Here is a 16,715-nt window from a genome sequence, read left to right as displayed (position 1 = left end):
CCCATTTTTAAAAAGTCTGCTGTCAATCTAATGGGGGTTTCCTTAAAAGCAACCTGGCACTTTTCTCTTGCAAATTTTAGAAGTGTGTCTTTGTATTGTACTTTTGAGAGTTGGACTATACAGTGCCATGGTGCTGTGGGGTCCGATGGACCTCCTGCACTTGAGTGTCTACATCTTTTCCAGATTGGGGAAGTTTTCAGCTACCATTTCATTGAATAGGTTTACTGTGCCTTTACTCTTCTCCTTTGCCTCTGGGATTCCCATAAAAATACCCCCATTTATTGCTTCTCGGCCTTTTGGCTAAGATCAAGTGTAAAAATACCCCCATTAGTTTGTTCAGCGGTGTCTCAAGGCTAGCTGTCATTGTTTTCATTATGTTTTCTTTTTCTGTCTGACTGGGAAATTACAAAAGACATGTCTTCAGGTCCAGATACTCTTTCTCCTGCTTGTTCTAGTCTGCTGCTGTGAATAGGAGCATACGAACTTCATCAGGATCATGCTTTCCCTTCTTTTGGGTGTAACTGCTGGACCACATGGTAATCCTATGTTCCTTTTTGTTGTGGTTCCACTATGTTGTTTTGCACCATTTTCCATTCTCACCAGCAGGACACAACAAGGCTTCTAATTGCTCCACATCCTCGCCAAAATCTGTTCTTTTATGGCTTTATTTTATTTGTTTGATAATAGTTATCCAAATGAAATGTGGTGTTTTATTTGTGCCGTGAGATTTCCATTTTGAATATTTTTTTTTTGACAGGCAGAGTGGACAGTGAGAGAGAGAGACAGAGAGAAAGGTCTTCCTGGTTGCCCCTCTTCCAGGCCAGCTCTCTGCTGTGGCCAGGGAGTGCAGTGGAGGATGGCCCAAGTGTTTGGGCTCTGCACCCCATGGGAGACCAGGAGAAGCACCTGGCTCCTGCCATCGGAACAGCGCAGTGCGCCGGCCGCAGCGCGCTACCGCGGCGGCCATTAGAGGGTGAACCAACGGCAAAGGAAGACCTTTCTCTCTGTCTCTCTCTCTCACTGTCCACTCTGCCTGTCAAAAATAAAAAAAAAAAAAAAAAAAAAAAGGTCTTCCTTTTGCCGTTGGTTCACCCTCCAATGGCCGCCGCGGTAGCGCGCTGCGGCCGGCGCACCGCGCTGTTCCGATGGCAGGAGCCAGGTGCTTCTCCTGGTCTCCCATGGGGTGCAGGACCCAAGGACTTGGGCCATCCTCCACTGCACTCCCTAGCCACAGCAGAGAGCTGGCCTGGAAGAGGGGCAACCGGGACAGGATCGGTGCCCCAACCGGGACTAGAACCCGGTGTGCCGGCGCCGCAAGGCGGAGGATTAGCCTGTTGAGCCACGGCGCCGGCCACCATTTTGAATATTTTAACTACCACATGGAATTCAAGTGTGTCAGCACGGGTAATTAAACCAATCTGTGTTTCACCATCAGTTTGAAAATTTACCTTTTATTTTCAATGATACAGAGAAATGATACAGATAGAGAATCCCCATCTGCTACTTTACTTCCCAAATGTCTGCCTTGGGCAGGACTGGTCCAGAGCCAAAGTTGGGAGCAGGGAACCAGGAATTCAATCAAGGTCTCCCACGTGGTGGCAGGGATCCAATCACTGCTGCCTTCCAACAGGTGTGCATTGTAGTGCAAAAACATCTCAGAGAGCGGTACATGAGAACTTTTGTAGCCACAGTTTGCTGACCTCTGACTGCTGGCCAGTCACTTGCTTAATATCATAATAGTTCTGCAGTGTGGGCATGACTTCACACGCTTTACCAGTGAGGAAACACAGGCTCACACAAATAAAGTGATTGTCTTTTTGTAAATTGCATCTATTTATTTAATTTCTTTGAAATGCAGAGTAGATCTCCTACCCACTGGTTCACTCCCCAAATGCCCACAATGGCTTGGGCTGGGCCAGGCTGAAGCTGGGAGCAGAAAACAAGATCCAGGTCTCCCACTGGGGTGGCAAGGATCCAACCAGTTGAGCCATCACCTGCTGCCTTCAAGGGTGTACATTTAGCAGGAAGCTGAAGTGTGGAGCAGAGCTGGAGCTTGGTTCTAAGCACTCTGATATGGGGTGCGGGTGTCCTGAGTGGTGGCTTAACTTATTTTTTGTTGTTGTTGGAAAGATTTTTATTTTCTTTCTCCATGCTGTGGAAGGACACAGAGTTCCGTTTCACTTCTGCCCTCAAGGAGAAAAGATTGTGCAGGGACACTACTCACAAAACACCCTCGGCGCTTCTCCGGGGTCCTTAGGTCCTAAACTTGATCCCTAACCAAAACCACCTACACTCTCAAGTGGACTACAGGGAGCAGTACCAGCCACACTGAGTGTTACTGGTGGGCGCTCAGGGCTGAGGCCCAGGAGATGTCAGGCCTCCTCCAACATGAGCTGCAACATGTTTTTCCTTTAATTTGTTTTTAAAAAATCACAACCAGGCATATAAAAAAAAAACTGTTGTCTTCAACTCAGGTTTTTGGAAGGGCAACAAGAGAGAACTAAAATAAACTTGGAAGTGATGAGGTTTTCGAGGTAATGATAGATGTGCTTTTCAAGCATCAGGCTAAAGATACAGTTTGCTAATCCACATGGTGCAAAAACATCTTCAGCTGGAGGAGCAGCAGATGCTGTCACTTCAGGAAAACACGGGTGCTACTCAACAAAAAGGTGGCAGGAAAAGCCACCGCATCACAGCACCTTTCCCCAAAGGTTAAAAGAAAACAAAGACAGCCGTGGCCCTCCTTCCTCCAGGCAGCTCAGAGCACCCGGCTGGTCTCTGCAGCGAAGAGCAGGGCTTGCCCAGTCAGTCACAGCCCGCAAACCCACCAGGATCTGGGCTGAGAGCTGCCATGCTCCAGTGCCAAGGACATCCAAGAAGTTCCTGCTGATAAGATGGCAAAGTAATGGCTTGGTTTTGTGAAAGAGTTCAGTAAGAGATCCTCTCAGAAAGATGCCCTTAAGACAGAAGAAAGGCTGGCGCCGCGGCTCAATAGGCTAATCCTCTGCCTGCGGCACACCAGCACCCCAGGTTCTAGTCGCGGTCGGGGTGCTGGATTCTGTCCTGGTTGCTCCTCTTCCAGTCCAGCTCTCTGCTGTGGCCCGGGAAGGCAGTGGAGGATGGTCCAAGTGCTTGGGCCTTGCACCTTCATGGGAGACCAGGAGGAAGCATCTGGCTCTTGGCTTTGGATCAGCGCAGTGCACCGGCCGCAGCGCGCCGGCCGCAGCGGCCATTGAGGGGTGAACCAATGGCAAAGGAAGACCTTTCTCTCTGTCTCTCTCACTGTTCACTCTGCCTGTCAAAAAAAATGGCAGAATACAAACTCATTTCCCTTCCTAAAATCACAACTACAGGTGGGTCTGATGATTTGAAGCTACTTAAAATCTTGACGGGTCTTTAAAAATCTTTTCTTTTCTGAGCTCTCTTTCCAGTGTTTTACATTACATAGACTTTGGTCAGGAAGTGAGCTTGGGAATACTGCAAGTTTTACAGTGCTTGTGGCAAGAAACCAAACAATCTATGGCTTTGCAACATTATCCAGCCTCCCTCTCCCCTTGTCCTTGAGGACTCTAGACTGGGTCACTGGAACGCTCAGGGGACAGGTCCCCGTGCTCATCCTCTTAAACTCCCACTGGAGTCTGATGCCAGTCAGGGTGGAGACTCAGGATCTCAGCTTTAGTTTTTTCATTCCCTGTCAAGGCCTTTATACAAATCAAACAGCTGAGCCACCTACAGGGATCCTTGCCTGCACACGGGAGAAGTGGCAGATTCTCTACAGTTGAGGTTACCCCGAGTTTTCAACCTCCTGATCTATGACACAAAGTGGGTCGGTATCTCTACCCCACAGTCAGAATGTGGCTGAGGTGTCAGCGCAGTTTAGAGTCATCTCATGGCACTGTCATTGAGAAGGAAGGGACAGCAGCAGAGAGCTTCACTAGAGTCTCACGGTTGGAGAGGTGGGAAGGTGACTTAAGGGGAGGAGAGCAAAATACTGAATGGGCAGATCAGAAATAGGATTGCCATCAGCCTCTTGCCAACGAACATGAAAAGTCAACAAAACAAGAGAGAACCAGCATGGCCTGTCAGACATGCCCTCATCATCAGAAGATGGGGCTGCTGCAGTGAGCAGTGCTCTGTTGGCAGTGGGGAAAGGCGGAACATGCAAGATCTCACCTCCCTCAATGTTTATCCATGTGCTGCCTTCCAGGGAGCACAGATCTCCCCAGGGCTGGACACAAGGGACAGGAGAAAGCAGCTTTGAGCGTTGGCTTGCCCTCTGGCTTCTGTCCCATGTGGTGGCTTTCTGCATGTGCCAAATGCCTGCTCCTAGAGTGGCTTACTTAAGGCAATGGGAAGGCTGCTCAGAGCTGGGTTTGAATCCACACCAATGTTTCTTTTCCTGCTTTGTATCTTTAATTTCCACCTGCATGATAAAAGTGCTCATTTCTTGGCATGCTGTTCCGTCTCTGTCATCCTTGTCAGAGTCAGCCATCTGTCTCTACTCTGTCCCTGTCACTGCTCCATTCACACTGGTGCCTCTGCTCTTTCTGGATACACTGTCCTCATTCTTGCCTCATGCATGACATTGCTACTTGCTGTTCCTTCTACCTACAGTTCTGTCCCTGAGAATCTTTATGCTGCTCATTCCTTCTCACTGTTCAGGTCTCAGCTCAAATGTCAACTCCTCAGAGATGTCTCCACAACTTCCAGCTATGACAGCTTCCCCCAACTCTCGCGCTCAACCACCCACCCTCACCCATGAACACGTCATCTCCTGATGGCAGGACTGGTTTTATTTTTTGTGCCCAGTGATTACAACTATGGCTGACCCACACAACACACATTTTATTTCTTGAAAAACCTGTATCTTCGGCAGTGTATCATACCCATATGCTTCTTTCCATTTATCAGTCTTCTGTGAAGTAAGAAGGTTGCTATTGCAGTCACTCCACAGAAGCAGGGTGAACCGTTCCACCCCAAACTTGGTGCAAACACTGTGTCTGCTGTCCAAGAGGGAAGGAAAGGTTTGTTACTCACACAATGAGACTTTCCAGGGAGAAGCTGGACTGGCTCCTGAGCAGGTTCAAGAATGGCTTCTGAGAGCCAGAGAAGCAGAGTAACTGCCTTGGGGTTTTGTGGTGGTGAGGTAGTGGGGATGAGATGAGGTTTTCCCATTCCTGGGCTGCAACTTGCATGTTTTCAGCTTCCTGCCATGGTTCCTTACCAGCTTGCCCACATGTGGGGAAGAAGGAGAAAAGGGAGAAGTGGGGCCTGAGAGCTATCTGCAGTCAGACATCAAAATTGCGAAGTCAGACAATTATGATTCACTCCAATGTTGGACTAATTTGCCATAACTCCTGTTATTGAAAAGTATCTTTGAGAGCGGCAAGATGGCAGAATAGGAAGGGAGCACACTGATAGTGTGGGAAGAGACAGTTTAATAAAAATGGAGATACTGCAGGGTCAAGGAAGAGTAGGGGAAGAAACAGCAGAGGAAACTTCCAGAACTAGTGATTCACAGTGGACCTGCGTGGAGAGCGTGGGAGTCCACAGTTCGGGACACCAGTGGCAGAATCAACACACCAGTGCTGGAACGTGAGGTGAGCCGAACCTCAATAGCCCAAGACACCAGCGGGAAAGTGGAAAGAGTAAACTAGAGGGAACGAGGCTTGAAACCCCATGGGGAAAAGTTCACCAGGCTATCTAGAAGAGAGAGGGAAAAAAAAAGTGACCGATACGGGCATGAGTTTCTCTCTCTCTGCTCACCTCTCAAAGGAGAGCAAGACAAAGAGCAGGCGCCATTTTGGACATACGTCATAAGTGGAGCGACCTCAGGTCTGCACCTGCCCTCAGCCAAGCAGAAAAACCTGACTCTGGGGGGTGGTGAAATAACAGGAGGTTATGACCTAGTGAATGTGTGGTGATAATGAACTAAGACTGTGAAAAAAAGAGATAGTGGAGGAGAGAACTCATGGAATTCACGTGAGTACTCTCCAGAGACGCTACAATTTGGTAACCTTGGCAACCCAGTGGGAGACTGCAGGAGAAAAAGAGCTTCCAAACATCATCAAAATGTCTATTCTCCCGAAAGCAATTTATACATTCAATGCAATACCCATCAAGATCCCGAAGACCTTCTTCTCAGATCTGGAAAAAATGATGCTGAAATTCATATGGAGACACAGAAGACCTCGAATAGCTAAAGCAATCTTGTCCAACAAAAACAAAGCCAGAGGCATCACAATACCTGATTTCAGGACATACTACAGGGCAGTTGTTATCAAAACAGCATGGTACTGGTACAGAAACAGATGGATAGACCAATGGAACAGAATAGAAACACCAGAAATCAATCCAAACATCTACAGCCAACTTATATTTGACCAAAGATCCAAATCTAATCCCAGGAATAAGGACAGTCTATTCAGTAAATGGTGCTGGGAAAATTGGATTTCCACATGCAGAAGCTTGAAGCAAGACCCATACCTATCACCTTACACAAAAATTCACTCAACATGGATTAAAGACTTAAATCTACGACCCGAAACCATCAAATTATTAGAGAGCATTGGAGAAACCCTGAAAGATATAGGCACAGGTAAAGGCTTCCTGGAAAATACTCCAACAGCACAGGCAGTCAAAACCAAAATTAACATCTGGGATTGCATCAAATTGAGAAGTTTCTATACTTCAAAAGAAACAGTCAGGAAAGTGAAGAGGCAACCAACAGAATGGGAAAAAATATTCGCAAACTATACTACAGATAAAGGATTGATAACCAGAATCTACAAAGAAATCAAGAAAATCCACAACAACAAAACAAACAACCCACTTAAGAGATGGGCCAAGGACCTCAATACACATTTTTCGAAAGAGGAAATCCAAATGGCCAACAGACACATGAAAAAATGTTCAAGATCACTAGCAATCAGAGAAATGCAAATCAAAACCACAATGAGGTTCCATCTCACCCCGGTGAGAATGGCTCACATTCAGAAATCTACCAACAACAGATGCTGGAGAGGATGTGGGGAAAAAGGGACACTAACCCACTGTTGGTGGGAATGCAAACTGGTTAAGCCACTATGGAAGTCTGTCTGGAGATTCCTCAGAAACCTGAACATAACCCTACCATACAACCCAGCCATCCCACCCCTTGGGATTTACCCAAAGGAAATTAATTTGGCAAAGAAAAAAGCCATCTGCACATTAATGTTTATTGCAGCTCAATTCACAATAGCTAAGACCTGGAACCAACCCAAATGCCCATCAACAGTAGACTGGATAAAGAAATTATGGGACATGTACTCCATAGAATACTATAAAGCCGTAAGAAACAACGAAACCCAGTCATTTGCAACAAGATGGAGGGATCTGGAAAGCATCATGCTGAGTGAATTAAGCCAGTCCCAAAGAGAAAAATATCATTTGTTTTCCCTGATCGGTGACAACTGAGTGCCAAAGGGGAAACCTGTTAAGTGAAATGGACACTATAAGCAACAATGACCTGATCAGCTTTTGTCCTGACTTTAGATGTACAATGTAATACTTTATCCTTTTTAGTATTTGTTGTTGTTGTTGTTGTTCTAGTACTATTGGTTGAACTCAGTAATTAACACACAATTTTTCTTAGGTGTTTAAATTTTAACTGAAAAGTGATCCCTGTTAAATCTAAGAGTGGAAAAAGAGAGGGAGGAGATGAACAATTTGGAACATGCTCAATCGGACTGGCCGCAAATGGTGGAGTTAGAAATGTGCCAGGGGATTCCAACACAATCCCATCAAGATGGCATGTACCAATGCCATCGCACTAGTCCAAGTGATCAATTTCAGCTCACAATTGATAGCTCTGATAGGTCTAAGAGTCAAAGAGATCACACAAACAAGATTAATGTCTGCTAATACTAACTGATAGAATCAAAAAGGGAGAGAAAGATCCAACATGGGAAGCGGGATACACAGCAGACTCATAGAATTGCAGATGTCCTAAACAACACTCTGGCCTCAGAATCAGCCCTCAAGTCATTCGGATCTGGCGGAAGAGCCCATGAGAGTATAGCAGGCATGGAAAACCAAGATATCATGGGAAAAAAAGACCTAAATGAAAGATCTCGGTGAGTGAGATCCCAGTGGAAAGAACGGGGCCATCAAAGAAGGAGGTACCCTTCTCCGAAGGGAGGAGAGAACTTCCACTTTGACTATAACCCTATCGGAATAAGATCGAAGTCAGCGAACTCTAAAGGCTTCCATAGCCCTGGCAACTCATGACTAGAGCCTAGGGAGATTACTGACGCCATGAACAGGAGTGTCAAATTGTTAAATCAGCAACAGGCGTCACTGTGTACTTACACCCCATGTGGGATCTGTCCCTAATGTGTCGTCTAAAGCCAAGTGATGCTATGACTGGTACTGAAACAGTATTTTTATACTTTGCGTTTCTGTGTGGGCGCAGACTGATGAGGTCTTTGCTAATTATATACTGAAGTGATCTTCTGTATATAAAGAGAATTGGAAATGAAAAAAAAAAACAACCTGGTGTTAAAATGGAAATGGCATAGAAAATTAATTAGTTTGAAAAAAAAATTATGTAGGATCTCTGTCTTTAATGTGCTGTACATTGCTATTTAATGCTATAATTAGTAATCCAATGGTAGTTTTTTCACTTTATGTTGCTATATGGGCAAAATGTTGAAATCTTTACCTAATATATACTAAACTGATCTTCTGTATATAAAGAGAATTGAAAATGAATCTTTACATGAATGGAAGGGGAAAGGGAGCGGGAAAGGGGACGGTTGCGGGCGGGAGGGAAGTTATGGGAGGGGGGAAGCCATTGTAACCCATAAGCTATACTTTGGAAATTTATATTCATTAAATGAAAGTTTAATAAAAAATAAACATAAAAAAAAGAAAAAGAGCTTCCAATCGCTGGCTACTGTGGGTTTATCATTCGCCTACTAACTACCTCCAATTCCGCTCAGCTGTGTGGAATTACTTCCCTCTTGAATCAAAAAAAGAAAGAGAGAGAGAGAGATTTACCATGCCTAACCTGGGGGTGTCACCTTTGGCACACCCTTAACCCTGAGGAACCAAACAGAACTCTCAGGCCACACCCATCTCAAGCCTCTAAGGCTCCATCAAAAGCAGACAGTCCACTTAATACAGTCATAGTATAACAAGAAAAAATGGGGGCGGAGCCAAGATGGTGGAATAGTGAGGGCGTGCACCGATAGTCTGGGAAAAGATAGTTTAATAAAAGTGGAGTTACTGTAGCCTCAGGAAAAGGCTTGGGGGAAAATTGCAGAGGAAACTCTCCCGGGTCTAGTGGATGTGACACAGAGGACCTACGGGGAGAGCAAGGTCGCCCACCGCGTGGAAGCCCAGCCCCGCTGAGCCGCCACTGCCTCCAGAGCCCAGCCGCCTTGGGGAACCCAACCGCCGCGGGGAGCCCAGCCGCGCGAGCCCAGCCACAGAGTCAGGAGCCCAGCCGCAGGATCCACATGCCAGCACTGAAAGGGGAGCTCTGGAAACTGAGGTGAGACAGGGGGCTCGTCGGGCACCACTGCACCAGCCGCCGCCGCCCTTCCCCCAACCCACCCTGGGACGGACATTGAGACACGCACAACCAAGTGAGGGAGGAAACAGAAAATGGAACAGAGTGAGTAGCACCTGCGGAAAGAGTGCGCGATTCAGGGGGACTAATTGAGGGTCTAAACAATCCAGGATCCCTCCCCCAAATCGGATCTGCAGCAGGCGGGAAGCAGCCATCTTGTTTGTTTACATTCGGGCTTAAAGGAGAGCTGCTTCCCCGCCACACTAACCTTCAGGGGCAGAGCCCAAGGGTGGAGTGGAGCAACAGGACACCTTGCGCAGGGGCGGGCAGTGAGGGAGGGCAGCTCAAATGCCCTGACACCAGTCTACTCAAGTTACCAGAAAAAAAAATCTGAATAGCACCCACGGGAAGAGAGCAGGATCCAGGGCACGAAATGAGAGATCAAAAATGCCAGGATCCATGGAAAGCCAAGATACCATGGAAAAAAAAAGACCTAAATGAAAGATCTCTGTGAGTGAGATCCCAGTGGAAAGAACGGGGCCATCAAAGAAGGAGGTACCCTTCTCCGAAGGGAGGAGAAAACTTCCACTTTGACTATAACCCTATCAGAATAAGATCAAAGTCAGCGAACTCTAAAGGCTTCCATAGCCCTGGCAACTCATGACTAGAGCCTAGGGAGATTACTGACGCCATGAACAGGAGTGTCAAATTGTTAAGTCAGCAACAGGAGTCACTGTGTACTTACACCCCATGTGGGATCTGTCCCTAATGTGTCGTCTAAAGCCAAGTGATGCTATGACTGGTACTGAAACAGTATTTTTATACTTTGCGTTTCTGTGTGGGCGCAGACTGATGAGGTCTTTGCTAATTATATACTGAAGTGATCTTCTGTATATAAAGAGAATTGGAAATGAAAAAAAAACCTGGTGTTAAAATGGAAAAGGCATAGAAAATTAATTAATTTTAAAAAAATATTATGTAGGATCTCTGTCTTTAATGTGCTGTACACTCTTATTTAATGCTATAACTAGTACTCCAACGGTAGTTTTTTTACTTTGTGTTGCTATATGGGGCAAACTTTTGAAATCTTTCCTTAATATATACTAAACTGATCTTCGGTATATAAAGAGAATTGAAAATGAATCTTGATGTGAATGGAAGGGGAGAGGGAGCGGGAAAGGGGAGGGTTGCCGGCGGGAGGGAAGTTATGGGAGGGGGGAAGCCATTGTAACCCATAAGCTGTACTTTGGAAATTTATATTCATTAAATAAAAGTTTAATAAATGAAAAAAAAAAGAAAAAAAAATGACTGGATCCTTAGGAACCGCCCAACCCACAATCAGAGCTGCAGCGGGCAGAGTGCAGCCATCTTCTTTGTTTACATTCGGGCTTAAAGGAGGCTGGCCTCTGCTCCAAAGGGGGAAACAGCAGGGGCGGAGTCCAAAGGTGGTCTGGAGCTACTTGACATTCCTCATGCAGGAGGTGCAGTGAGAGAGAGTGGCTGACCAAGGAACCCCAGGCACAGTCATGCAAGGGCAAACATAGGAACAAGGAAACTGGCCCCTAAGGGGCGGAGATTGGCACCTCAAAGCCCTGAAACCAACCCACGCAAGCTACAAAAAAAATAAATAAAATAAAATAACAAAAATAAATAAATAAGTAAAAATAAATAAACAAACTAGAAGGCAGAGCAGCCTCCTTACACTGGATATTGGGACAAACTCACAGCAGTCTATAGCAGAGGGAAATCAACCAGAAAAACCACCCAGACAGAATGCAAAAACAAACAAACAAACAAAAAACCCACAATAAGAATACAGAAGAATATATAAACTCGCCAATGGAGCAGACTAAACCAACCATAACAGAGGCTGAAGAAGAAGAATTTGAAACCATGCCAGAAAAAGAATTCAGAAAATTAATAATCAGATTACTTAGAAATAATGAGAAACAGTGTCAAGAGCTGAACAAAAAACAAGCCCAAGGATTAGAGATCCTAAAGAGAAGCTAGAATGAAATACTGGAAATGAAAAACTCAATTGACCACATAAAAAACACCATGGAATCCCTTGGAAATCGAGCAGATGAAATAGAAGACCGAATATCAGAATTTGAAGACAAACTTCCAGAAATAATACAGTCAGTTCAAACGCAGGAAGAAGAAATTAAAAAATGTGGTCGGAGACCTACAAGATTCAAACGGTGTAATGTTCGGATAATAGGAGTCCCTGAAGGGGTGGAAAGAGAGAATGGACTGGAAGGTGTTTTCAATGAAATAATATCAGAAAACTTCAAACAAAGGCAGCTGGATAAAAACAGCCAAATTCAACAGATAGCCAGGACTCCGTATAGGGTAGACCAGAAGAGAAATTCACCGCAACACATTGTGGCAACACTCAGCTCAGTGACACACAAAGGACAAATCCTAAAGTGTGCCAGAGAAAAACGACAAATCACATTCAGGGGTAAGTTAATGAGACTCACCCCAGACTTCTCTTTGCAAACACTACAGGCAAGGAGACAAAGGCATGATATATTTCAAGTCTTAAAAGACAAACAATGCCAACCTAGAATACTATACCCTGCAAAGCTGTCATTTATGAATGAAGGGCAAATAAAGATCTTCCAAGACAAACAGAAACTGAAAGAATTTGTATCCACACGTCCAACCCTACAACACTTGCTCAAAGACGTGCTGCACACAGAAATACAAAAACAAGAACTTCACTACAAAAAAAAAAAAAGTGAATGTAGAGTAACCTACAAACAAAGTTCAAAATACATAAGCAGCTCGTTTCAGGAATCATGAATGGGACAAAACAGTACTTAACAATAATCACACTGAATGTGAATGGTCTTAATTCTACTACCAAAAGACATAGACTAGATGATTGGATCAAGAAAGAGAATCCGGGGGCGGAGCCAAGATGGCGGATAGTGAGGACGTGCGCCTTAGTTTGGAAAAATAAAGTTTCATAAAAGTGGAATTACTGTAGCCTCAGGAAAAGACTCAAGAAAAAAACTGCAGAGGAAACGCTTCCGGGTCTAGTGGATGTGAAACAGAGGACTTACAGGGAGCCCACCGCGTGGAAAACCAACCGAGACGAGCCGAGTGGCGGGAGACGAGCCAGAGCCACAGAATCTCACCAGCGCGGGAATGGAGGAGGGTAAGACAAAGACCTCAGAAACCCGAGACATTGGTGGTGGGGGAACAGAGGCCTCTCCCTTCACTCACCAAGCAAAACAAAGAGCACCACGATTTTACATATGTAAAGCACAGCCAAACTCAGTAACTTAAGCGAAACACATTGAGGGCTGCATAAACTCTTTGTGTGGTCCCAAGGGTAGATCAAACGAATACTCACAGAGGCCAGATTTCAACTACCCTCAACTCCACTCCCAACTGAGTCAAAAAAAAAAAAAAGAGAGAGAGAGAGAGCGAGCCAGCAAGGAGCAAGTGAGTGAGCAATCTGGGAGAGTCGCTCTTTACACAGCCTTAAACCTGAAGAATCAAGCATAGCTCTCTGGCCACACCCATCACAGCCCCTAAGGACCCAACAAAGCAGACAGCTCACTTAGAGGCATAGTATAACGAGAAAAAAAACACCACAGCAAAAAAAAAAAACCATAAATTATCTCCAACATGCCAAACAACAAACATAGAAGACGAGGTAACAAGAACAAGGAAGACACTATGACGCCCCCAAGTGAAAAGGACACGCCAATGCAAGATTATGAAGATGAAGAGATAGAGGGAATGCAAGAAGCAGATCTCAAAAAATTGATAAGAACATTAAGAAGTTCTCAAACACAAATTCTTGAACTGCAGAAATCCTTAATGGACAAGATAGAAAATCTCTCCCGTGAAAATGAAATATTAAGGAAGAATCAAAATGAAATGAAACAACTAGTAGAACAGGAAACTGAGATAGTGACAAAAAACCACAATGAAATGAAGAACTCAATAGATCAAATGGCAAACACATTAGAGAGCCTTAAAAACAGAATGGGTGAAGCGAAGAGAGAATATCGGAATTAGAAGACAGAGAACAGGAAAGGAAACAGTCAAATCAAAGAAAAGAAGAAGAAATCAGAAATCTAAAAAATACTGTCAGGAATCTACAGGATACTATTAAAAAACCCAACATTCGGGTTCTAGGAGTTCCTGAAGGCATGGAGAGGGAGAAAGGATTAGAAGGCCTTTTTAGTGAGATACTAGCAGAAAATTTCCCAGGTTTGGAGAAGGACAGAGACATCCTAGTACAGGAAGCTCATAGAACCCCTAATAAACATGATCAAAAGAGATCCTCACCACGACACGTCGTAATCAAACTCACCACAGTGAAACACAAAGAAAAGATCCTAAAATGTGCAAGAGAGAAACGCCAGATGACTCTCAGAGGATATCCAATTAGACTTACAGCTGACTTCTCATCAGAAACCCTGCAAGCCAGGAGAGAATGGCGAGATATAGCCCAGATACTAAGAGAGAAAAACTGCCAGCCCAGAATATTATATCCTGCAAAGCTCTCGTTTGTGAATGAAGGTGAAATAAAGACCTTTCACAGCAAACAGAAATTGAAAGAATTTGTTGCCACTCGTCCAGCCCTGCAAAAGATGCTTAAAGATGTGTTACATACAGAAACACAGAAACACGGTAACCAATATGAAACAAGGTAAAGGAAGGAAACCTCACAGCAAAAGAACATAAGAATCTCAAACCATATATTAGAAAATATCTTTGGCAAATGGCAGGGCAAAGTTACTCCTTCTCAATAGTCACATTGAATGTTAATGGCTTGAACTGTCCAGTTAAAAGACACCGATTGGCTGATTGGGTTAAGGAACAAAACCCATCCTTTTGCTGCTTACAAGAAACCCATCTATCCAACAATGATCCATACAGGCTGAGAGTGAAAGGCTGGAAAAAGATATACCACGCCAACAGAAATGAAAAGAGAGCAGGCGTAGCCATCTTAATATCGGACAACATAAACTTTACCACAAAAACTGTCAGGAGAGACAAAGAGGGGCACTATTTAATGATTAAGGGATCCATTCAACAGGAAGATATAACGATTATCAATGTATATGCACCTAATTACAGGGCACCAGCTTATTTAAAAGACTTGTTAAGGGACTTAAAGGGAGACTTAGACCCCAATACAATAGTACTGGGGGACTTCAATACTCCACTCTCAGAGATAGACAGATCAACAGGACAGAAGATCAACAAGGAGACAGCAGATTTAAATGACACTATAGCCAAAATGGATCTAACAGATATCTACAGAACATTTCATCCTACATGTAAGGACTTTACATTCTTCTCAGCAGTACATGGAACCTTCTCTAGGATTGACCACATACTAGGCCATAAAGCAAGTCTCAGCAAATTCAAGAGAATTAGAATCATACCATGCAGCTTCTCAGACCACAAAGGAATGAAATTGGAAATTGGCAACTCGGGAATCCCCAGAGCACGTGCAAACACATGGAGATTGAACAACATGCTCCTGAATGAACAATGGGTCATAGAAGAAATTAAAAGAGAAATCAAAAATTTTCTGGAAGTAAATGAGGATAACAGCACAACATACCAAAACCTATGGGATACAACAAAAGCAGTGTTAAGAGGAAAATTTATATCACTAGGTGCCTACATCAAGAAATTGGAGAGGCACCAAATAGATGAGCTTTCAAGTCATCTCAAGGATCTAGAAAATCTGCAGCAAACCAAACCCAAACCCAGTAGAAGAAGGGAAATAATTAAAATCAAAGAAGAAATCAACAGGATTGAATCCAAAAAAAAAAAAAAAAAAAAGTTACAAAAAACCAGCCAAACGAGGAGCTGGTTTTTTGAAAAAATAAACAAAATTGACACCCCATTGGCCCAACTAACTACAAAAAGAAGAGAAAAGACCCAAATTAATACAATCAGAGATGAAAAAGGAAACGTAACAACAGACACCACAGAAATAAAAAGAATCATCAGAAATTACTACAAGGACTTGTATGCCAGCAAACAGGGAAATCTATCAGAAATGGACAGATTCTTGGACACATACAACCTCCCTAAATTGAGCCAGGAAGACATAGAAAACTTAAACAGACCAATAACTGACACAGAAATTGAAACAGTAATAAAGGCCCTCCCAACAAAGAAAAGCCCAGGGCCAGATGGATTCACTGCTGAGTTCTACCAGACATTTAGAGAAGAATTAACTCCAATTCTTCTCAAACTATTCAGAACAATCGAAAAAGAGGGAATCCTCCCAAATTCTTTCTATGAAGCCAGCATCACCTTAATTCCTAAGCCGGAAAAAGATGCAGCATTGAAAGAGAATTACAGACCAATATCCCTGATGAACATAGATGCAAAAATACTCAATAAAATTCTGGCCAATAGAATGCAACAACACATTAGAAAGATCATCCACCCAGACCAAGTGGGATTTATCCCTGGTATGCAAGGATGGTTCAACGTCCGCAAAACAATCAACGTAATACACTACATTAACAGACTGCAGAAGAAAAACCATATTATTCTCTCAATAGATGCAGAGAAAGCATTTGATAAAATACAACACCCTTTCATGATGAAAACTCTAAGCAAACTGGGTATGGAAGGAACATTCCTTAATACAATCAAAGCAATATATGAAAAACCCACGGCCAACGTCCTATTGAATGGGGAAAAGTTGGAAGCATTTCCGCTGAGATCTGGTACAAGACATGGATGCCCACTCTCACCACTGCTATTCAATATAGTTCTCGAAGTTTTATCCAGAGCTATTAGGCAAGAAAAAGAAATTAAAGGGATACAAATTGGGAAGGAAGAACTCAAACTATCCCTCTTTGCAGATGATATGATTCTTTATTTAGGGGACCCAAAGAACTCTACTAAGAGACTATTGGAACTCATCGAAGAGTTTGGCAAAGTAGCAGGATATAAAATCAATGCACAAAAATCAACAGCCTTTGTATACACAGGCAATGCCACGGCTGAGGAAGAACTTCTAAAATCAATCCCATTCACAATAGCTACAAAAACAATCAAATACCTTGGAATAAACTTAACCAAGGACGTTAAAGATCTCTACGATGAAAACTACAAAACTACAGGTGGGACCCTGACAGCCCAGGAAAGAGAATACACATAG

At 43.9% G+C, this 16,715-nt stretch overlaps 1 non-coding gene across 1 annotated transcript; it reads left to right on the top strand.

The window, feature by feature from the left end:
* The first annotated feature begins 280 nt into the window (after positions 1 to 280).
* LOC133753954 (U2 spliceosomal RNA) lies at positions 281 to 480 on the top strand. Its single transcript, XR_009865163.1, has one exon. It is a non-coding gene; the product is annotated as a U2 spliceosomal RNA (small nuclear RNA).
* The last annotated feature ends 16,235 nt before the right edge of the window (positions 481 to 16,715 follow it).

The sequence above is a fragment of the Lepus europaeus genome, chromosome X (genome assembly GCF_033115175.1).
Source record: "Lepus europaeus isolate LE1 chromosome X, mLepTim1.pri, whole genome shotgun sequence".
Taxonomy (NCBI): domain Eukaryota; kingdom Metazoa; phylum Chordata; class Mammalia; order Lagomorpha; family Leporidae; genus Lepus; species Lepus europaeus.
This window is presented reverse-complemented; position numbering and strand designations above follow the sequence as displayed.